Source organism: Hylobates moloch, unplaced genomic scaffold (assembly GCF_009828535.3).
Source record: "Hylobates moloch isolate HMO894 unplaced genomic scaffold, HMol_V3 SCAFFOLD_3, whole genome shotgun sequence".
Classification (NCBI taxonomy): Eukaryota; Metazoa; Chordata; class Mammalia; order Primates; family Hylobatidae; genus Hylobates; species Hylobates moloch.
This window is the reverse complement of record NW_026652278.1, coordinates 6,838,120-6,862,764: the sequence shown is the minus strand read 5'-3', so window position 1 is coordinate 6,862,764 and position 24,645 is coordinate 6,838,120. Positions and strand designations below refer to the sequence as shown.

The 24,645-nt window shown below is 42.8% G+C and overlaps 1 protein-coding gene across 2 annotated transcripts in view; it reads right to left on the bottom strand.

The window, feature by feature from the left end:
- Nucleotides 1–24,645, bottom strand: part of CUNH10orf90 (chromosome unknown C10orf90 homolog) — a 260,887-nt gene that overhangs the window by 169,270 nt on the left and 66,972 nt on the right. The window lies entirely within an intron of this gene.

The following is a 24,645-nucleotide window of genomic DNA, read 5'->3' as shown; positions in this document are numbered from 1 at the left end:
GTGGGGAAGAGCCAGAGGGAGATCAAAGCTTTGGTAATGAGGAGGCTCTTCAATCTCAAATTTATGTGCTTTATCCTATCTACCACAGGCGCTGCTCCTCTGTGACTCTCCACTGCTCCCCGCACCCCTCAGCCTCGGGGATCTGACTCAGTGGATGAAAACAGTCCAAGATGATGGGGCTCTCGGAGGCCAGGAATGCAAAGGGCCCTCAACGGTCTTCTCTCTATCAGGAAAGGAGGTGACCCATATAGAATAGCGTCAGAACAAACCATCTAAAAGTGATGTGATCATCCATTTTTAGTCACACCACTGTAATAGCCAAAGACGGGCTAGCTCTGAGGTTTCATACTTGTGTATGCTGGAATCCATCAATCTGTGATCATTGGTAAAGTCATAGCCCCATGACATCACAACAGGGACATCCAGAGGCCTCACTGTTCCCGGGCGTTCTTATAGTTTCCTGGATAACTTATGTTTTAAAGCATACATGGGATCTGGGACATTTAAAGATCTTTGACCTTGCCACATCCTGTGAAATGTATTAAAATTCCGTATCAGTCAGCTCGGGCTGCCATAACAAAACACCACAAAATGGCTGCCTTTAACAAGAGAAATTTATTTCTCACTGTTCTGGAGGCTGGAAGTCTGAGGTCAGGGTGCCCACATTCTTGGTTTCTGGTGAGGGCCCTCTTCCTGACTTGCCAATGGCTGCCTTCTCACTGGATCCTCATATGGCAGAGGCAAGGCCAGTAAGCTCTCTGGTATCTGTTTTCATAAGGATACTAACCTCATCCTGATGGCCTCATCCTCATGATTTCATCTGAACCTAATTACCTCCCAAAGACCCCATCTCCCAATGCCATCACATTGAGGGTTATGCCTTCCATATATGTATTCGAGGTGGCACAATTCAGCCCATAGCAATGCTCTGCTAGAGCGTTAGAGGTGAGATGTGTTTGGTTAGTTGACATAATGTAATATTTTGTAGACACTTATTAAACATTTAGTAATATTAATTTGCACTTTTTATTTCCACATTATGAAGCCAGCAAAATGATTTTTTAAGTATTCAACCATTTTGTAGATCTTCGAAAAGTAGGCAGGCACTGTGCCTCTAGAACCCAATATAACTAGGCCCTTATTGAATTACAATTGTGAGCCATGCAGCCCCAGGAATTCTGGCAAGGCAGGAAATCCATCCATGCATTCCCTTAGGAATGGGGCTGAATCCAGGGAGGCAAGTGGCCTTGTTCTGCGGGCCCCAATCCTATGGTTCCTTACAAGTTAAAACCCACTGGCTTGGAATTCCAGTGGGCCAGCAGCAGGTTAGAGACTGCTGGAGATGGACCAAGTTCCCAAGGGGAGAGGTGGCTGCCATATCTGTGGTTGCAGTTGGCTGTTCTAGCCTGCTGGCTCTGGGGAGTCCAGGCAGTCGGAACCAGAACTCTGATCTCTCTCTGGGACAGAGTCCCCAGGGGGAGGAGTGACTGCAGTCTCTGTGGTTCAGATGACTTAGTCTTTCCAGCTTGCTGGTAGTCTGGATGAGGGGGGTTCCCCCAACATGGTGCATCCACACTGCCAAGGGGCAGCCAAACTGCTTCTTTAAGCAGGTCCCTGATCCCATTCCTCCTGACTGGGTGAGACCTCCCAGTAGGGGTCTCCAGAAACCTCCTACAGGAGTGTTCCAGCCAGCATCAGATCGGTGGCTCCCAGGAAGGAGATCCCAGAGGAAAAAGCAGGCTGCCATTTTTGCTGTTTCTCCACCTTCACTGGTGATACCTCCGGGTGTGGGAGGGACAGAAGCAACTAGGGTCTGAAGTGGACCCCCAACAAACCACAGCAGCCCTACAGAAGAGTGGCCTTACTATTAAAAGAAACAAACAAGCAAACAAACAAAAACAAACAAAAAACCAGAAAGCAACAACAACAACATTAACAAAAAAGACTCCACAAAAACTCCATTCAAAGATCAGCAACCTCAGAGAGGGAAGGTATGTAAGCCCACAAAGATGAGAAAGAATCAGTGCAACACATTGAAAACTCAAAAAGCCAGAGTGCCTCTTCTACTTCAAATGACTGCAACATCTCTCCAGCAAGGGCACAGAAATGGGCTGAAGCTGAGTTGGCTGAATTGACAGAAGTAGGCTTCAGAAGGTGGGTAATAATGAATTTCACTGAGCTAAAGGAGCATGTTCTAACCCAAATACAAAGAAGCTAAGAATCATGATAAAACAATACAGGAACTGATAATCAGAATAGCCAGTGTAAAGAGGAGCATAACTGACCTGATGGAGCTGAAAAACACAACACAAGAAATTCACAATGTAATCACAAATATCAATAGCAGAATAGACCAAGTGGAGGAAAGAATCTCAGAGCTTGAAGACTATCTTTGGGAAATAAGACAGGCAGACAAGAATAGAGAAAAAAGAAAGGGTAGGAATGAACAAAACCTCTGAGAAATACGGGATTATATAAAGAGAACAAACCTACAACTGATTGAGGTACCTGAAAGAGATGGGGAGAACAGAACCAAGTTGGAAAACGTACTTCAGCCTATCATCCAGGAGAACTTCCCCAAGCCAGCAAGACAGGCCAACATTCAAATTCAGGAAATCCAGACAACCCCAGTAAGATACTCCATGAGAAGATCAACCCCAAGACATATAATCATCAGATTCTCCAACATCGAAATGAAAGAAATAATGTTAAAGGCAGCCTGACAGAAAGGTCAGGTCACCTACAAAGGGAAGCCCATCAGACTAACAGCAGACCTCTAAGCAGAAACCCTACAAGCCAGAAGAGATTGGGGGTCAATATTCAACATTCTTTAAAAAAAGAATTTCCAAGCCAGAATTTCCTATCCAGCCAAACTAAGATTCATAAGCAAAGGAGAAATAAGATACTTTTCAGACAAGCAAATGCTGAGGAAATTCATCATTACCAGGCCTGCCTTGTAAGAGCTCCTGAAGGGGAAGCACTAAATATGGAAAGGAAAAACCATTACCAGCCACTACAAAAACACACTGAAGTACACAGGCCAGTGACATTAAGCAGCCACATAAACAAGTCTGCAAAATAACTAGCTAACATCATGCTGACAGTATCAAATTCACATATAACAATATTAATCTTAAATGTAAATTGGCGGAATGCTCCAATTAAAAGACACAGGATGGCAAGATTGATCATAACTCATCATTATGCTATCTTCAAAAAACCCATCTTACTTGCAAAAACACACAGAGGCTCAAAATAAAGGGATGGAGGAAAATTTACCAAGCAAATGGAAAACAGAAAAAAGCAGGGGTTGCAATCCTAGTTTCTGACAAAACAGACTTCAAATCAACAAAGATCAAAAAAGACAAAGAAGGACATTACATAATGGTAAAGTGTTCAACAAGAAGAGCTAACTATCCTAAATATATATGTACCCAGTACAGGAGGACCCAGATTCATAAGGCAAGTTCTTAGAGACCTACAAAGAGACTTAGACTCCCACACAATAATAGTGGGAGACTTTAACACCCCACTGACAATATTAGACAGATCATCAAGACAGAAAATTAGCAAAAATATTCAGGACCTGAACTCAGCTCTGGATCAAGCAGACCTAATAGATATCTACAGAATTATCTGCCCCAAAACAACAGAATATACATTCTTCTCCTCGCTGCATGGCACTTACTCTAAAACTGATCACTTAATTTGAAGTAAAACACTTTTTATCAAATGCATAAGAGCTGAAATCATAAACAGTCTTTCAGACCACAGAACAATAAAATTAGGACTTAATATTAAGAATCTCACTCAAAACCACACAACTACATGGAAATTCAACAGCGTGCTCCTGAATGACTCCTCGGTAAATATTAAAATTAAGGCAGAAATCAAGAAATTCTTTGAAACTAATGTGAACAAAGAGAAAACATACCAGAATCTCACACACAGCAAAGCAGTGTTAAGAGGCAAATTTATAGCACTAAATGCTCACACCAAAAAAGCTAGAAAGATCTCAAATCAACAACCTAACATTACAACTAAAAGAACTAGAGAACCAAAAGCAAACAAATGCCATAATAAAAAAGAAAAGAGAGAAGAATCAAATAGACACAATCAGAAATGATAAGGGGAATAGCACCACTGACCCCACAGAAATACAAACAACCATCAGAGAATATTATAAATATCTATATGCACATAAACTAGAAAATCTAGAAGAAATGGATGCATTCCTGGACACATACACCCTCCCAAGACTGAACCAGGAAAAGACTGAATACTTGAATAGACCAATAATGATTTCTGAAATCGAAGCAGTAATCAATAGGCTACCAACCAAAAAAACAGCCCAGGACCATATGGATTTACCACTGAATTCTACCAGAGGTACAAAGAAGAGCCAGTACCATTTCTACTGAAACTATTCCAACCAATTAAAAAGAAGGGACTCCTCACTAAGTCATGTTATGAGGACAGCATCGTCCTGATACCAAAACCTGGCAGAGATACAAGAAAAAAAAAAAAAAAAAAAGAAAACTTTAGGCCGATATCCCTGATGAACATCAGTGCAAAAATCCTTAATAAAATACTGGCAAACCAAATCCAGTAGCACATCAAAAAGCTTATCCACCATGATCAAGTTGGCTTCATCTCTGGGATACAAGGTTGGTTCAACATATGCAAATCAATAAATGGAATTCATCACATAAACAGATCTAAAGACAAAAATCACATGACTATCTCAATAGACATGGAAAAGGCCTTCAATTAAATTCAACATCCCTTCATGTTAAAAACTCTCAATAGACTAGGTATTGAAGGAACGTACCTCAAAATAATAAGAGCCAGATATGACAAACCCACAGCCAATATCATACTGAATGGGCAAAAGCTGGAAGCATTCCCCTTGAAAACCAGCACAAGACAAGGATGCCCTCTCTCATCACTTATATTCAACATAGTATTGGAAGTTCTGGCCAGGGAAATCAGGCAAGAGAAAAAAAATAAAGCGTATTTAAATAGGAAGACAGGAAATCAAATTATCTTTGTTTGCAGATGATATGATCCCGTATCTAGAAAACCCCATCATATCAGCCCAAAAGCCTCTTAAGCTGATAAGCAACTTCAGCAAAATCTCAGGATACAAAATCAATGTGCAAAAACCACTAGCATTCCTATACACCAAAAACAGGCAAGCAGAGAGCCAAATCATGAATGAACTCCCATTCACAATTGCCAAAAGAGAATAAAATACCTAGGAATACAACTAACAAGGGAAGTAAAGGACCTCCTCAAGAAGAACTACAATCCCCTGCTCAAGGAAATCAGAGAGGACACAAACAAATGGAAAAACATTCCATGCTCATGAATAGGAAGAATCAATATCATGAAAATAGCCATACCACCCAAAGTAATTTATAGATTCAATGCTATTCCCATTAAACTACCACTGACATTCTTCACAAAATTAGAAAAAACTATTTTAAAATTCATATGGAACCAAAAAAGAGCCCAAATAGCCAAGACAATCCTAAGCAAAAAGAACAAAGCTGGAGGCATCACACTACCCAACTTCAAACTATACTACAAGGCTACAGTAACCAAAACAGCATGGTACTGGTACAAAAACAGAGACATAGACCAATGGAACCGAATAGAAAACTCAGGAATAAGATCACACACCTACAACCATCTGATCTTTGAAAACCTGACAAAAACAAGCAATGGGTAAAGGATTCCCTATTTAATAAATGGTGCTGAGAGAACTGGCTAGCCATATGCAGAAAATTGGAACTGGACCCCTTCCTTACACCTTATACAAAAATTAACTCAAGATGGATTAAAGACTTAAATGTAAAACCCTAAACTGTAAAAACCCTGGAAGAAAACCTAGGCAATACCATTCAGGACATAGGCAAGGGCAAAGATTTCATGGTGAAAACACCAAAAGCAATTGCAACAAAAGCAAAAATTGACAAATGGGATCGAATTAAACTAAAGAGCTTCTGTACAGCTAAAGAAATCATCAACAGAGTGAACAGACAACGTACAGAATGGGAGAAAATTTTTGCAATCTATCCATCTGACAAAGGTCTAATATACAGAGTCTACAAGGAACTTGTATTTACAAAAAAAGAAAAGCAACCCCATTAAAAGTAGGCAAAGGATGTGAACAGACACTTCTCAAAAGAAGACATTCATGTAGCCAACAAACACATGAAAAAAACCTCAACTTCACTGATCATTAGAGAAATGCACATCAAGACCACAATAAGATACCATGGCATACCAGTCACAATGATGATTATTAAGAAGTCAGGAAACAATAGATGCTGGCAAGGTTGCAGAGAAAAAGGAACACTTTTATGCTGTTGGTGACAATGTAAATCAATTCAACCATTGTGGAAGACAATGTGGTGATTTCTCAAAGATCTAGAAGTAGAAATACCGTTTGACCCAGCAATCCTATTCCTGGATATATACCCAAAGGAATATGAATCATTCTATTATAAAGATACATGCACACATATGTTCACTGCAGCACTATCCACAATAGCAAAGACATGCAATCAACCCAAATACCCATCAGTGATAGACTGGATAAAGAAAATGTGGTGCATATACACAATGGAATACTATGCAGCCATAAAAACGAACAAGATCATGTCCTTTGCAGGGACATGGATGAAGCTGGAAGCCGTTATCCTCAGCAAACTAACACAGGAACAGAAAACCAAATACCCTATGTTCTCACTTATTCAGTGGGAACTGAATGATGAGGACACATGGACACATGGAGTGGGGAACAACACACATTGGGGACTGTCAAAAAGGCATGGGGGAGGGAGAACATCAGGAAGAATAGCTCATGGATGCTGGGCTTAATACCTAGGAGATGGGTTGATCTGTGCAGCAAACCACCATGGCACGTGTTTACCTATGTAACAAACCTGCACATGTGCCCCAGAACTCAAAGTTGAAGGAAAAAAATGAGGAAAAGAAAAAGAAAATTGTTTATTTCCTGCCATACATGTGTTCTCTGCTACCTTGTAGTTTTAAAAAGTTTTTGTTGTTGTTGTTGTTGTTTCCAAACATTGTGCTTGGTGAGGAGTCGGGGGTGAGGGTGTATCATATTTATGCTCCACAAACAGTATCCTAGGTCTTCCAGGCAGGATATCGTCTGCCATAATCCTGCATGGAGGGGCAGGAAAGACTGAAGATGGCCACATTGTAAAGGAGCCTCCACAAGGGAAAGAGAAAATGAACACCTAAAAGCAGGATCAGCCCAGGCAGAGAACTGCTCATGAAGCTCTAGAGCCACAGGTGTGAAAACGGCCCATGTGTCCCCTGATAATCATATAGTTACCTAATTGTAGAAGACCAGGCTTGCTTTTTTTTTTTTTTTAACCTAAAATGAAGTCAATCTCTATGTGCTAAAGTGAAGTGAAAACTTCCCTCTAGGCACATTCCTAAGTGATAAGAGCAAGCTGCAGGACAGTGTGGCTAGAAAGACCTCATCTGCCAAGAAAACAAAAAAGGAGCAAAAATAGAGACAAATCGTGCGTGCGTGTGTGTGTGTGTGTCCATACATGATTGTGTGATATATATGTAAATCCTCAGAGAAAGGACTAGAAGGAAATACATGAAAATGTTAGCAATAATCATCTCTGGGGAGGCAGTTTGGATTGGAAGATGAGTGTGGACAGGGGACAGCCTCCTGAGTTACGTGACTCACTTGTAGCAGTCAGGAAATGTTTCTGAACATTCACCTACACCAAACTCTGTTCTAGATGCTACATCCAGGGTGAACCAGCCCGTTAGGCAGCACCCTCCTGGTGACTGTATTCAGACAGAAGGATTGGATAAATAAACACATAAATAAGTAATTCGGGTATGAATCAATGCTATGTATAGAACTAGAGAGTAACATGATTGGGAATGGTGGGTGAAGTTGGTGAAGTCCTCTCTGAGTAGCTGATGATAGTGAGGATGGAACTACAGCAGATTCAGAGCAAGAGCATTCCAGGCAAAGGGATCAGCCAGGGCAGACGTCCTGAGACAGGAAGGGCTTGCTGTGTTCAAAAGACAGAAAGAGAAGGGATATGGCCAGCAAGTAGTGAACAGAGAGGAGGTGGAAAAAAGAAGGGCGCTAAGAGGCAGGTGCGAGACTTACTGGCATGCGCATTCGTTTGGACTGTGTCCTCAGTGAAATGGGAAGGCCCTGGAGAGTTTTAAGGTGGAAGAGGAGAGACATGATCAGGTTCATGCTAAGAGAGACCACTCTACTTTAAAAGATTTTTAAATGAATTTAAGTTTTTCAAAGAAGCAAAATGTTGTACAGGAAACAGTGGCACCATAGCGCTCTCCCATCTCAGAGCCAGTACTAAGGATTCCCAGAAGTCTTTGGCCTTGTTCTCAAACTCTGGATTCCAACTCTCACTGTGCAACCACTTGCACTTAACAGTTATTAGCTAGTTTGGAAGAATCCAGAGTCTTTGGAAACCCAAGCAGATCATTAGGATGTCAGGCCACATTTCAGAAAGTGGGGAAAAGAAATTCTAATTGATATCAATGAAGCTGACCTCTGCTCCACATTGATTGATAGGTTGGGCTTTTCCACTGAGATGCAGAATGTGCTTGCAGAGCCTTTGGACGACTGCCACCCCTCCTGACAAACTCATCATTTATCTGCTCTGCAAGTGACAGCATCAGAAAAAGAGGATCTAAATTATTTAGCTTTAAGTGTTACTCATTTTCAATGTTTAAAATGCTGAAAAGGCAAATTGCAAATAAGGGATTTTGTGGAATCTCCCGCAGCTCTCCACCAGAGGCTATGTGGAGGTGGGGCAGAGGAAGGTGTGGTACTCTAGGAGGAGACCTGGCCTGCGGGTCCAGTTCTGGCATGGACTCACCTGCAAAACTACAACCTCCCCTGGGTCCAGTTCCCCCATCTTATAACTCAGAGACTAGACAGGATTCTAACATTGTTAGATGTGAAACCCTGTATTCAAATGAAACTTTATCCAAAGACCAATAGAGGCAAATATAGCAGTGGAGGAGCCCTGACTGGGGTTGAGGAGGAGCTGGGGTCCGCATCTCTAGCTCGGTACCCTACACCCCAATACATATCCCAGCCAGGTGCCTCATCTTGGGTGCCTGTGAGTCCTCAAGTTCAGGAGACCATGACATTTAGAAAAAAAACAAACCTCAGCCTGTACCTCACACCACACACGAAAATTAATTTGAAATGGGTCATAGACTTGAATGTTCAAGTTACAACTATAAAACTTATAGAATAAAACACAGGAGAAAATCTTTGTACCTTGGAGTAGGCACCAATTTGTCAGAATGCCAAAACTACTAACCATGAAAGAAAAAAGAAAATCAGCCTGGGCTACATAGTGAGACCCTATGCGGCCAAAAAACACATGAAAAAATGCTCACATCACTGGCCATCAGAGAAATGCAAATTAAAACCACAATGAGATACCATCTCACACCAGTTAGAATGGCCATCATTAAAAAGTCAGGAAACAACAGGTGCTGGAGAGGATGTGGAGAAATAGGAACACTTTTACACTGTTGGTGGGACTGTAAACTAGTTCAACCATTGTGGAAGTCGGTGTGGCAATTCCTCAGGGATGAACTAGAAATACCATTTGACCCAGCCATCCCATTACTGGGTATATACCCAAAGGATTATAAATCATGCTGCTATAAAGACACATGCACACGTATGTTTATTGTGGCACTATTCACAATAGCAAAGACTTGGAACCAACCCAAATGTCCAACAATGATAGACTGGATTAAGAAAATGTGGCACATATACACCATGGAATACTATGCAGCCACAAAAAATGATGAGTTCATGTCCTTTGTAGGCATATGGATGAAGCTGGAAACCATCATTCTCAGCAAACTATTGCAAGGACAAAAAACCAAACACCACATGTTCTCACTCATAGGTGGCAATTGAACAACGAGAACACATGGACACAGGAAGGGGAACATCACACACTGGGGACTGTTGTGGGATGGGGGGAGAGGGGAGGGATAGCATTAGGAGATATACCTAATGCTAAATGACGAGTTAATGGGTGCAGCACACCAACATGGCACATGGATACATATGTAACAAACCTGCACGTTGTGCACATGTACCCTAAAACTTAAAGTATAATAATAATAATAATAAAAAGAGCAAAAGCTGACATTTCCCATAGAAGAAGAAAGTCTGGTCAAAACTGTAACAAATAAATTCTGCCTTTGATTCCAGACTGCCAGTCTGTACTATAGATTTCAGACTCAAGACTGCAACATCAACTCCTTTTGGACGTCTAGCCTGCTTGCTTGCCCTGCAGATTTTATACTTGCCCTGCAGATTTTATACTTGCCCATATCCACAATCATGTGAGTCAATTCTTTAAAATAAACATATCCTAATAAAAAAAAAGCCAGGCATGGTAGTACACACCTGTAGTCTCAGCTACTCAGGAGGCTGAGGTTAGAGGAGCTCTTGAGCCCTGGAGGTCAAGGCTACAGTGAGCTGTGATTGCTCCACTACACTCCAGCCTGGGTGACAGAGCAAATCCTTGTCTCAAAAAAAGTAAAAGAAAAAATAACTGGACTTTGCCAAAATTAAAATATTGTGCTCCTTGAAAGACACCATTAAAGAAAAAACAAAAAGAAAAGCCACAGACCAGAAGCAAATATTTGCATTAAATATGTCTAGCAATAGACTTGTACCTGTTACATACACTTCTTCACTTATGATGGGGTTACATCCTGACAAACCTATTGTAAGCTGAAAATATTCTAAATCAAAAATGCATTTAATACACCCAACCTAGAAAACATCAAAGCTTAGCCTGGCCTACTTTCAATGTACTCAGAACACTTACATTAGCCTACAGTTGTGCAGAATCATCTGACACAAAGCCTATTTTATAGTAAAGTGGTGAATATCTCATGTAATTTATTGAATACTGTAGTAAAAGTGAGAACCAGAATGGTTGTATGAGTACCTGAAGTATAGTTTCTATTGAACGTGTATCACTTTCACACCATTGTAAAGTTGAAAAATCACAAGTTGAACCATCATAAGTTGGGGACTGTCTGTATATAAATAACTTATAACTCAATATGACAACTCAATTTTGCGAAATGAGGTAAAGATGTAAATAGACACTTCATAAAGACATACAAATGACAAATAGGCACACAAAAAGATGTTCAACATCTTTAGTCATCAAGGAAACGCAAATTAAAACCACAATGAGATATCATTAGTCACCTATTATAATGGCTTATACTAAAAATGCTGACAATATCAAGTGTTGCTGAAAATATGGAGAAATCTCAACTTTTGTATATTGCTGTTGGGAATGTGAAGTAATACAGTTCACTTTGGAATACTGTTTGGCAATTTCTTATAAGGTCAAATACATGTTTACATGCAACCCAGCAATCCCACTCCTACAGATTTCTACCCAAAAAGAAATGAAAACATATGTCCACAAAAAGACTTGCATGAGAATGTTCATAACTGCATGAATCACATTGGTGGTGGTACATCCATGTAATGGAGAGTAGTACTCAGCAATAGAAAGGAATGAATGGATATTACAGGCAGAGGGGACATGTATTCATCAGCCTAGAGGCAAGATAGCACATGGTGTGCTTGAGGAGCTGCGTGGCTGGGGCAGGCAAGTGGAAAGGAGGCTGGAACCAAATGCCACACAGCCCTGTGAATCATGCTAATGAGCCTGGATTTGTTCCAAGGGCAAGAAAAACTGATGCGGCAGATGAACTTAATCAGCTTTGCATTTTAAAAAGACAATTGCATGCTGGCAATAGAATGAACCGTAAAAGGACAAGAGTAGAAGCTGAGAGACCAAATGGGAGACCAACAAGGGATGATCATGGCTGGGGTCAGGATGGCAATGATGGATAGAACTGGGTGCATTTGGGAGAGCTTTAAGAGTTCACATCAAAAGAATTTGATGAATGACTAGATTTGGAGAAATTATTCTACTCATCCCTATTAAATTTCATCTTCTTAGTTTCCACCCTTCATTTCAGATTCCATCACTCAGGCCATAAGCAATTCCTTACAAATATGATCAGTGTCTATGTGTGTCATCTGAGCCATTGCTACAAATATGGAAACAAGATAAGGTGCATTAAGGGACAAGAGACTCCCCTACCCGTTTCCAGGCTGACTTGGAGTAATGCTTTTCACTCTACCAGCTATGAATATATCCAGCCCATGTTTTTCCACCCTCCCCACAAGGATATCATAAGACCTGGCCAAATGCCTCGTGGGCATCCAGATACCCTATTTCCATGGCATTCCTCTGAACTGCTGCTTTGGTAAGCATATCAGAAAAGGAAGAAGGCTAACACGACCCACCCTTCTGTAAACTGTCCTAGGGATCTCAATAGCCTTGCTTGTGGTCCCTGCTCATTGCTGCCCACCAGTGGCAGAGCTGGTCCCATACACAGGATGCTGTGCGCCATCCACTCCTGGCCCTTCTCCAGCGGCTGTAGGACTGGGTAAGAGGTCTAGCAGAGCTAGCCTTTGGCCCTCCTGTGCAATGTGTTATAAACTCAGGTGAATAATTATGTCTGGCATGCTTCTCGTGGAAGAGAAAAAGAAACAGCAAATAGCCTCTTGACATCTTTTTTTTTAACATCCTATATGATGCCCATATGAGAATTAATATCTTTGAACACCAAATCCACAGAAGGTAGATGTCTGGAACAAAATCTGCCTTGCCGTCCAGCTATGCCATCCCACAGGTTATGATTTAAGCCTTCATCACACCAATACGGCTTCAGCTTGTGGTCTCTTCAGCTCTTACACATTTTCAGTGTCTTCCTCTATCAGATCTGTAATTAAGCTACTCTTGGAGTACACCGTTTCACTTGCAGTTGGTGTGTGAGCTGCTCTTTAGGAAGGAAGCAATCATCACCTCACGGGTAAGCTTATTCAGCAGTGGCATTTCTAAGCTGATTTAAGCAGGCTGTCAAAACTGAGGGAAATTAAAGAGTTTACTAGGGAATATTCCCATCTCTGGCATTGGGGTAAGGAGGGGAAAGGAATGGATGAAAACTAGGGAGTCAGGCTGACTGTGCTTTTTTCTTTCCTTTTTTCATCCTTCTTTCCTACCTTCCAATTAAATAATGAAGGCTTAGCTGCTTCTTGATGATCTATAATTCAGCTTTGCTCTATATTCAAAACAAATCTTCACATGTACATGCTGGCAAACTTCTCACTGCTATTTTGTTGACAATAATGGAGAAACTTGAGGATATTTCTGTTGGAGACACGAGGCCTCAGCATCAGCCCATCTGACATTTCCCGAATCTTGGCTTTTTCAGGCAAGCTCTCCCCTGCACACCAAGTGGACCTCTCTTTGCGCTATGGAGATAAGAATGCCAGGCCTCATTGGGTTCCACTTTTTTTTTTTTTTTTTTTTTGAGATGGAGTCTCACTCTGTCGCCCAGGCTGGAATGCAGTAGTGCGATCTCGGCTTACTGCAAGCTCCGCCTCCCGGGTTCAAGCCATTCTCCTGCCTCAGCCTCCCAAGTAGCTGGGACTACAGGCGCCCGCCACTGCCCCTGGCTAATTTTTTGTATTTTTTTTTTAGTAGAGATGGGGTTTCACCGTGTTAGCCAGGATGGTCTCAATCTCCTGACCTCATGATCCACCCGCCTTGGCCTCCCAAAGTGCTGGGTTCCACTCTTAAAGACTAGGCTGGGATGAGCTCGAGGAGCCATTCAATTGATGGAAGGACAGACCACTGGGAAGGATCAGAAGACAGAGGCTGGATGGGGCGCCATACATCCTCAGAGGTGTGAGGGCTGATCGCCACCCTCTGGCTGCCCCTAAGCTTTGTAGAGTTTTAGGTGCTTCACTGATAGCTGCCTACACAATTAAAGGTGGATTAGAAAACTGGTAATAGGAGATTTGGGCACTAATCCCCTTCCAATTGTTAATATTAATTAAAGTGCTTTTTCTCTCATTATGTAATAAACACTAACTACTTCATTAAAAAGAGGAAAGAGAGAATATAGTTTGATAGGGTAATATCTGGATTACTTTTTCCATCCAGGAAAGCACTGGTGTGTTTTCACTCCCAGAGCATAAACTGTAATATATGTGAAACACAAAAAGGAAGAAGAGAATATCTATTGCTTTCCACCAATTAATCAGTCAGAAAGTGTTTAAATTTTAAGATGTAAATGTCTATCTTTTTCCCCAACAATTTTCTTATTGGCCACTGTAGTCCAATTATTTCGATTAAAGCAGAGAGGGCTCAGTTAATGAGAAGCAGGTTTCCACAGTGTGTGTGTCCATGCATGTGTGTGTACATGCGTGTGTGCATGTGTTTGCATGCACGTGTGCATGTGCATGTGTATGCATGTGTGTGCGCAAACGTGTGTGCACGTGTGTGTGCACACGTGTGTGCATGCATGTGTGTGTGTGCATCGCATGTGTGCGCAGGCAGGTGACTTTCCTTATGGTCCAGAGGGCCAGTGCAGGTTTGGCCGTCCAAGCTGTGCAGGTTTGGGCGTCCCTGGGAGACGCTACAGAAAATTTCCAGGGCAATATTATTATCTTCTCTTGTGGCCATTGGATGAAAACAGTCACTGAGACCTGTTGTGTGCAGAAACCTGTGCCTGCCATGTGCAGGGAGGAGATATGAGAAACAAAAGCCAGATGTGGTGAGGACCTCATGGGCGCACACATGGCAACCAAAGCCAATCAAATGCAAATGAGCAAAAGCCAACTGCCCGTGGAGAGTCAGGAGACGGGGAGCAGGGATGAGAAACCCCCTCACCCCATCTTGGGAAAATCCATCTCATTAATGCTCTGAATTTAAAAGTAAACAGAAGATACCTAAGTCCTCCTCTGTGCTCAAACCAGAACATTTATATGATGTATTACAGGCCCAGCTACATATAAAAGACTGAATATGTGTGTGTGTGTTTCTTAGGCGTGTGTGTGTGTGTGTGTACGTGTGTGTGTGTGCATGTGTATGTGTGTGTCCTCAGGCATCTGTTTAAATGCAGTATCTTACCTTAATTGAGGGAGATTGAGGACCCAGGAATCCCTCTTCTGGGTTTTACCCAAAAGGAGAAGAAATCACCACCTTGTAAAGGTATCCACACTCTCAAGTCCCTGGCAGCACTATTTACAGTAGCCAAGATATGGAAACAGCCCAAGTGTCCATTGACAGATGAATGGATCAAGAAAATATGACATCTGTACTGTGTATACAATGGAGTATTATTCAGCCTTTAAAAAGAAGGATATTGTGTCATTTGCTACAACACAGACAGACTTGGAGGATATCATACTAAGTGAGGTAAAGCCTGCACAGAAAGAAAAATACTGCTTATCTCACTTAGATGTGGAATTTTTTTAAAGGTCAAATGTACAGAGATAGAGCAGAAAGCCCCCGGGTCACCAGGGGCAGGGGCTGGGGGTGCGGAGATGTAGGTTAAAGGATACAAACTAGCAGATGTGTGGGATGAACAAGGCCAGAGATCAAATGTACAACATGAGGACTCCAGGTAATCAAATGTATTTGAAATTGTTATTAAATTAGATTGTAACTGCTCTTGCCCCCAAAAAGTAGCTATGTGTATGGTAAATATGTTAATTTACCTAACTAGAGTAGCCATTTTAGTATCTATGTGTCTCCCATGACATCATGTTATAAACCTCAAATATATACAATAAAATTTATTTTTGTAAAAGGTGACACAGGGACTGTGTTTTACTTACCTTCACTTTCCCCAAAGCACCTTACATGAACCTGACCTCAAACAAGCAATATTTCTAGTTTCTTGCCATTTTGGTGCATTTATATACACCAATTATCTCATTTGATTGATATAGCTTTTTAAACATTTAAATAGTATAAAGTGATTTTTCTAGTTATACCCTAGAATTCAGAGGCTGACTAAAGTTTTGTGCTCCAAGGTTCCTACCACACAGACTCTTTCCTGGACCCAGAATAACCAGCAAGTGGCCCTCCCAAGGAATGGCGGGGACACCGCCAAGGCCACTGAGGCCTGGATGCTGGCAGAGGGGGAGGCTTGCCTGTCATTGCCCGGAAGCGTGGCCTGCCTACGCTTGCCCACTTGCCGCCAGGGAGCAGGAAAACCTCCTAAGACGTCCTTATACCCTAACCTTGCTCTCGTTTATAGCTAGTCTCAGAGTCTAAATGCTGTGACGTCCTAAAGATGAATAAACGGCATGCAAGTACCCTACGCTAGGAAAAGCAGGGGATAGTCCACCAGCCATCTGTCACGTTGCTATGTAAATGTTCGCTTCGAAGCTGTCCCCTCTTCCATGAGAGCAGTCTGTCCCTCCCAATGAGGCCCACAGAACCAGCTCCAGGAAAACTGTCCTCTCACTTGCTGGTATTTCAGGACAAGCCCTTCTGATGAATCACATCTCTAAGCAGAGGTATTATACTATAATCCTAAATCACCTCTTCCTAGGCTTTGAGCTACAATAGGGTTGCTGGATGCACTGAACACCCGTCTTGACAAATAAGCAGCTATGAGTAAAATCATGATAATGGTAATGAAAGCTACTGTTTAGCCAGCGGTTGCTCTGACCTGGGCCTCTAGCTTACTTGGAATATCATATCTCACGCCCACGCAGGGAGGTAGGTACTTGCTGAGATATAGCAAGGGTGAGAAACCCTCCAAGATGACCTAGGTGTGAAAAGACTTGGTGTCAATCACAACAGGGTGGTCCCACTGTGGAACCCCTGCCCCTAAATATTCCCTGGTGGGCACACAGCCTGGGCTGAGGAGCACACAACCCTTTGAAGGTGGGAGCAGCACCTGCTTACACTCAGAGCAAGGCCATTTTCCTGGTTTGGACAGAGCCCATATCCACGAGTGCTTTGAATATGATCTGTAAGCTCATTTGCCCTGAGAGTAGAGGCAATTTAACCCCTCAAAAAGCAAGATGGGTCTTATAAGGGATGCTGTGTCATAGTGTCATAGTGTCATTGGCAAGGTTTTGGGCTTTTTTTTTTTTTTTTTTTTGGTCTTTCTGAACTCTGCATAAAATAATGGAGAACCTTACAATCAGTGGGTCTTGGATTTGATGAAATGTTGTCATGTCTATTCATCCTCTTGTTGAAATACATTCCAAAGGGCAGTTTTCAAAAATCAGAATATGGGTAATGCAGCACCTGCAGATTGGCAACTCGGAGAGAGGGACAGAGTTGGGGAGAAGGGAGAGAGAGGGAGAGAGAGAGATAGAGAGAGAGAGAGAGAGACAGAGGGAAGCAGAGAGAAAGAGGGAGGAGAGAGGGAGTGGACAGGCGCGGTAGGGGAGGGAATGATGCCTTGCATCAGTCACATTTGGACATCAGAAGAGAGTTCCAGTCTGGAGGTGGAGCTGGAAGTCATCTGTATTAGTCTGTTCTCACGCTGCTAACAAAGACATACCTGAGACGAGGTACTTTATAGTAAGAGGTTTAATTGACTCACAGTCCCTTAGGGCTGGGGAGGTCTCAGGAAACTTACAATCATGGCAGAAGGCGAAGCAAACCTGTCCTTCTTCACATGGCGGCATCAAGGAGAAGTGCTGAGCAAAAGCAGGAAAAGCCCCTTATAAAACCATCAGATCTTGTGAGAACTCACTGTCACAAGAACAGCAGTATGGGGGTAACTGCCCCCATGATTCAATTACCTCCCACCTGGTCCTTCCCATGACATGTGGGGACTATGGGAATTACAATTCGAGATGAGATTTTGTGGGGACACAGCCAAACCATATCATCATCCATGTCATCAGATGTCATGGATAAAACAATATACCTGAGTTTCACCCCTGGCTACCCCAATTGCTAGCTGTGTGACCTTAGGTGAGCTCCCAAAGCCCTCTGTGCCTCAGTTTCCTTATCTGTAAAAGGGCCCTAAGAGTTGTGCCTGCCTCCCAGGTTGATGTGAAGGCAAAGTGTGATAATTCACATAAGGTGCTGAAAACAGCTCCTGGCCCTCAGTTCTTAGGTGATATGGAACCTCTCTATGAAAGGGTTCTTATATACCTCCCACGCCGAAAAGGCCTCACAGTGGTGTGGTTGAATCAATACAAACATTAGAATGAGGAAAGTATTTGCTGGGTGACAAGAGGAGCCATATGCAGAGGGAGGAGCCCATGGAGGCCAGCTTGACAGGAGACTGTTTCACCGCAAATCCAGAGGCCCTCCCCTTCAACTCAAAGGTTGCAAAGAGGTACTCAAGCTCGTCAAAAGTGGCTGAGCTCGAAGCCTGGAGTTGAAATTAGGTGGGACAAGCTTGAGCGGAAGGGATGCTTGTGTTCACTGAACCCAAAGCGTGGCTTTTCCTGTGTGCAGTTCCTTCCTGGAGCCTTCCCTTCCACCCACCTTGACAGGATGACTCCTGCATCAAGGCCGGGCTCCATCCAGAAACACAGATTCAGAGAAGCCGGCTGACCTCTCGGCCTTGCTCGGGTGGCAGTCTGGCCTGGTCTTCTGCCTGACTCATTCTCAGTCCCTGAGTAAAACCGAGCCCAGGGGAAACCAGCATCACCTGGGCATCACCCAGGAGCCCTCACAAAGCAACAACCATCACCAGAAAACTGCCTGCAGGTAACTTATTTTGCCTGAATTGTTTGGCTCTTCTTGATTCCTCATTTTCTTTCTCAGACTTGATCCTTAATTGAAAGAAAAAAATATACACTCATATATATGCACTTTTTTAAAAGGTAGAGAGAAATTGCTTGAGCAAAAAGTCCTCAGCCTTCAGGGAGAAGCTCAGCTCTGCTATTCAAGGCAGGAAAGATAATCTCTAAAACACAGAAATGCAAATGTGGACGTGGTCTCTTTCCCTCTCGCCAGACCCCCAGCAAAGTCAATTTGGGGATTCCTTCCCCCTCAGGAGCCACAGAGTGAGACAATTTGTTTTTACCACATCTGTCCACATCCAAAGGGTCAGAAAGGCTGAGATTCTGATAAGAGACGCAGATTTCACTGAGGTAACAATTTAGCTACACTTCTCTGCAAATTCCACCAAGCTTGAATTTCTTTAGTTACATGGATCCATTTTAATAAGAGCTGACAGTTTAATCAGGTAAGATAAGGCCCATTTTCATAATAGGGCACAAGGGGTATGCATATTTTCCCATTAATGGATCTTGGGATTTGGTCATGTAGTCCCTGCATAAAATGTTGACATTTCACTCCGCTGTGCTCTTTTGATCCGGTGCCACCCCAGGAAAGCTCTGAAAAAAAAAGCCAAAACTAGCCACAGAAGATACATGGTAATGAAATGGATTGCACACATTCAAAGAACTTGATTTTCAAATGAATGTCGCTTCATGTCTTCAGTCACACTAATCACTTAATGGCCATTTTAACCTTACAACTAAGATAAAAACTTTATTCTGAAAAATGGCTTCATATTATTCTAAGTAGAGCCAGAATTTGGGCCAGCAAGTCATGAATATGAACGACCGTAAATGCCCTCGGAGGGGCATGTGCTTTGGTGCGCCAAGCCAAAGGAAAGACGGAAGCAGGAAGGGATTTCTCTGACGCCAGTGCTCCCCTCTCCTGACCCCAATGCAAGCACAGGGCCCTCCTCTGAGATGCACAACCGCAGGCCTGTGGGGAGCAGGCAGGGTCAAAGCCCTGCCAGGTGCAAAAGGAGACTTAGTTTCCCTCTGGGGCTTGTTGTGGAGGACCCTGGAGAGGTCCCACTACTCCCGCAGGACACCTGCTTCTTGGAGACCCCTGCACCCCTGCGTGGGAAGAGCCTGTGGAAGGGGTCCTGGCAAGACATCCAGGAGAGGAGAAAAGATGTGATGAATCCTCGCAGCTCCTAGACCCTGGCTCTGCAGAGAATGTGGATCCAGCCTTCGTAGCCAAGGAGAAAAGGAGGTTCCAAGGTCTCCTGCTGGTGCCGTGAAGATAACTACACTGAGAGATGGAGCCTGCCGGGCTGCCTGCCAGGTGTGGCATTGCTGCCTCCAGAACCCACCCGGACTCTAGCAATGACTAGAGCTTAGGATTAGGGAACTCAACAGCCCAAGAGGGGAGGAACAACCAGAGACCGGGAAAAGGCATGTCACGACATGGAACTGCTAGAAGATACAAAGGAAAACCTAAAAATACATACATACATACATACATACATACATTTGATTGCAGCACTAAAAAAAGAAAAGACTGTCTAACTGAAATATGATCCTTAAATTTAACAATTTCATCTGTGAATTGAAGGAGACCACTTTTGAGATTCAAATTGGTAGCCTTGAAATTAAATGGAAGAAATAGCTAAACCACAGAGCAGCAATTCAGAGGCGACGCAGTTTCATGCTACAGCGTGAGAAGACTGTCCCACTGCACCCTGGGAACACAGGCGTTCTCAAGAGCTCTGCCTACAGTCCGTGAAGCAACTTCCAAGACAATACCCTCAGGAATTGTATTGATGCATTAATTAAAAGAATGATTATGTCCTTGGAGATGAGAAATGATATTAAAGGGATGAATAATGTCACCCTTGTAGGTTATAATCAGTATGATAAACGATTTGGGTTTCAAAACACGTGGCGGAGAAAACAATTATGGCTCATTGCCCTGACACCATCGGCTGTTGGTCAGTTCTGGTTCCTACCAGGGGCTGTTGGGCTACTGCACATTGGCTATGACCCATGAACATCTGATTTATCTTTCCCTTTGAATAAGAATGAAGATACTACAAGTCATTTATGCCATTTCTCAAGGTTATCCGGTGTAGGCTCTCCAACACTGACTTTCATGGAAAGTCAAAACAGTGAGCTCACCGCGGACAAACAGAAAAGGTCCAGGCATTCCATCTGCTGGAGTCCCACCTCTGAGGAACTTTGAGCAGCTCTGATGATTTGCTGTTAGGATTAGGATTTGCAGCATTAGAATCCTTTTAGAATTGGGGAGTGGGGCCCCGATGAGAGTAGAACAACGACTGGTTTGGCTCCTGATTGAATGAAGTTCAATCATTTCCATAACGTAACTGCTTTTGTTGGGGTATTTTGGACTATTCACACAAATGCTGTGGATTATTCCTGCATTGCCGGACCTGAGGGAAGCACTGTAGCTCCTGAATTTTATTTTCCAAACTTCACATTCAGTTACAGGAGACCAGGAACATAACCAGGAACCAGTCATTAGATGTAACTGATGATCCTCATGACATCAGACAATAGCCATCAGAAGAGCCATGGCAATGACCCATAAGGCTTAAAGAGAAAACTGTTAAAAGTAGGCATCTCTTAAAATTGTCATTCTCAAAAGATAGGGATTTCCATGATCCTTAAGAGCTAAAATTATTTCTGTAATATTATCAAGTTGTGATTTGTCTTTTCCATGGAGTTACCATTTGCACAGATGGGTGCGGAAGTCATGATGGGTGAAGCAGCTGGCTCCATAACGTGAATGAAGGCAGGGGCGCCCAACTCTGCTATCGGTCATCACACTCTTTAACACCACATTACTTGTACACTAAAACAACAGTGTTCCTGAGGAAGCCAGGAAAAGTGTTTTATTATATAGCTACCACTGAGTACCCTTCATTTTAATACCCTGCATAACAAAATAGGAAACTCACATTAGCTGTGATGCATTGGCTGTGTTGAAAATCATTTGTACAATTGTTACTCATTGTAGTTGCAAATCTAACTAGCCACTGTTTTCAGGAAACACCACTTTAACTTGAAAGAAATACTAATAATCTATGGTTTCTCAGACATGAGTATTTGGCAGACATTTTTTCATGATGAACACAATGAGCCTGTCACTTTAAGGAAAACAACTGATAATATGGGTTATCAATGATCAAATTTGAACTTTAAAGTTAAATTAGAATTTTGAGAACTTCTGTGTGCCTCCTTTATCCTGACAGATTCTCAATAATTAGAGACTTTTCTGATGAGTTCAGTGGTATATCAATGAATTATTTTCATATTGTAAAATAAAATGTACCAACATTTAGAAGATCTGTATAACTCAAAGAATCAATATTTTCCAAATAACCAGTGCAGGATGTTACAAAACCATAGATGGATCCATCCAAAGTGTCAGATCAATGAATGAATTTTAAGGTAACAAAGTCAGAGTTTACTCACACAGTTTCATATTGACCTTACAACTTTTAAGAAAGTATTACATGTCTATTATGTTACATGAAATAAGCCAGTCCCAAAAGGACAAATACCGTATGATTCCACTTGTGTGAAGTACTTAGAATAGTGAAAATCATAGAGATAGAAAGTAGAATGGTGGTTTCCTGGGGTCAGGGGAAAGAGGGAATGGGGAATTGTTCCATGAATATGGAGTTTCAGTTTTCCAAGATGAAACAAGCTCAGTTCTGGGGATGGATGGTGGTCAATGTTGCACAACATTATGAACTTATTTATGTATTTATTTACTTATATTCTTTTGGACACAGGGTCTTGCTCTGTTGCCCAAGCTAGAGTGCAGTGGTGCCATCAGGGCTCACTGCAGCCTCGACCTCCTGGGCTCAAGTGATCCTCCGATCTCAGCCTCCCAAATAGCTAGGACTACAGGCACACACTACCATTCCTGGGTAATTTTGTATATTTTTTGTAGAGAAGAAGTCTCACTATGTTGCCCAGGCTGGTCTCAAACTCCTGGACTCAAGCGATCTTCCCTCCTCAGCCTCCCAAAGTGCTGGGATTACAGGCTTGAGCCACCATGCCTAGCCTGAATGTATTTAATATCACTGAACTGTTCACTTCAAAATGGTTAACATGTCATATTTTACGATATGTGCACTTAACCACAAAACAAAATTGAAGAAAGAAAATTCCACTCGTTTTGGTGTAGTATCAAGGAACAATATCCACAATTATCTGAAAAAGCTATTAAACTATTTCTCCTTTTCCAGCTACATACCTGAGTGATGTCTGATTTTCTTCATATATTTCAATCCAGACAGCACATCACAATGGATTAGATGCAGAAGCAGATATGAAATCCAGCTGTTTTCACTAATCCAGACATCACAGAGATGTGTAGAAATGTAAAACGATGCCAGGCTTCTCATACTGTTTTTGTTTGAAAATTATAGTTACTTTTTAATAAAAATAATCTTATTTATGTCAACATTTAATGGATTTATTATTGTTATTTTAAATGAGTCGACAAACTAATACTTTAATTTTTCCCCAGTTTTAATTTGTAGTTCAGCACATATGGGTAGAAGCAGCCTATATAAACAAAAACTCTTTGGGGCCTCCAATAATTTTAAAGAGTACATAGGAGTTCTGACCAAAAACTTAGAAACCCACTGGCTTAAAAATTCTGTCCCTGCCACTTACAAGCTGTATAGCCTTGGGCAAGAGATTTCATCCTTTCCTGCCTCAGTTTCTCCAGTTGTAAAAGGAGGTAATATGAAATAAGGTATGTGAATCAGGCCAGGCGTGGTGGCTCACACCTGTAATCCTAGCACTTTGGGAGGCCAAGGTGGGCAGATCACCTGAGGTCAGGAGTTTAAGACTAGCTTGGCCAACACGATGAAACCCCATCTCTGTTAAAAATACAAAACTTAGCCAGGCATGGTGGTGGGCATCTGTAATCTCAGCTACTCAGGATGCTGAGGCAAGAGAATCACTTGAACCTAGGAGGCAGAGGTTGCAGCGAGCCGAGATCGCGCCATTGCACTCCAGCCTGGGCAAAAAGAGTGAAACTCCATCTCAAAAAACAAAAAAGGTATGTGAATCATTTCATGCAACACCTGGTCCCTAGTAAGCCCTCAATGATGCTGGCTGTCACTGCTTTCTCAGTCCCTGTTTGTTGAGTATCTAATTGCCAGTGCTTATCTATCAATAGGTACTGGGGAAACAAAGCAAAACAGACAAATTGGGATGCTCAGGTTCTGCCAATGGCAGCAGACAGTGAACCACATGAAGAAGTAAGCTGGTGGAGGGTGCATGATGGGGTTGAGCATTGTGGAAGAAGAGGGACAGGAGGGCCTTAGGAGCAGTGGCTTAGAGCAGGGAGAAGGAGCCTGTGAATGACACAATAGGAGGCAAGGGAGCCAGCCAGATGCTGCACGGGATGCCAGTGATGGCCCATGTGGCTCTGCATGGGCAGGGGGACTGTGGGTTTGTTCTGAGAGAGCTGTGAGGCATGGGAGATGCTAAGCAAGGGTGTGATGTGATCTGACTCCCAGTGTAACGCGATCAGGAGGATGCGCACCTCCCCAGAATTGTTCTTCTTGCTTGGGTAGACCTATTAAGGCCGCTCACATTGGACCTGTACCTGGAGCCTTCCCAGGAGCCTCCAGGCAGAATACATCACCCCTCTGTCAGCTCCTCCAGGGGCCCTCAAGATCATGAGTGTCTGGGTTAGCTGTGTATCCCTTTGCCCTTGAACCCCTGTTCTCTGGTGAACCCCTCTCCACCTCTCCAGATCTACTCCATCCTTCACAGGCTGACCTGCATGGGCCATGTCCACAGGGCTCCCTGGCCTCTGGCTTCTGGGGCGGGGGTTCACCCAAGGGGACCACAGTAGGATATAGGACGAAGGGCAGTTGTGGTGTTTAATCCCCTGGCTCTGCCTGGTGGGCCCTTTATGGGCTGGC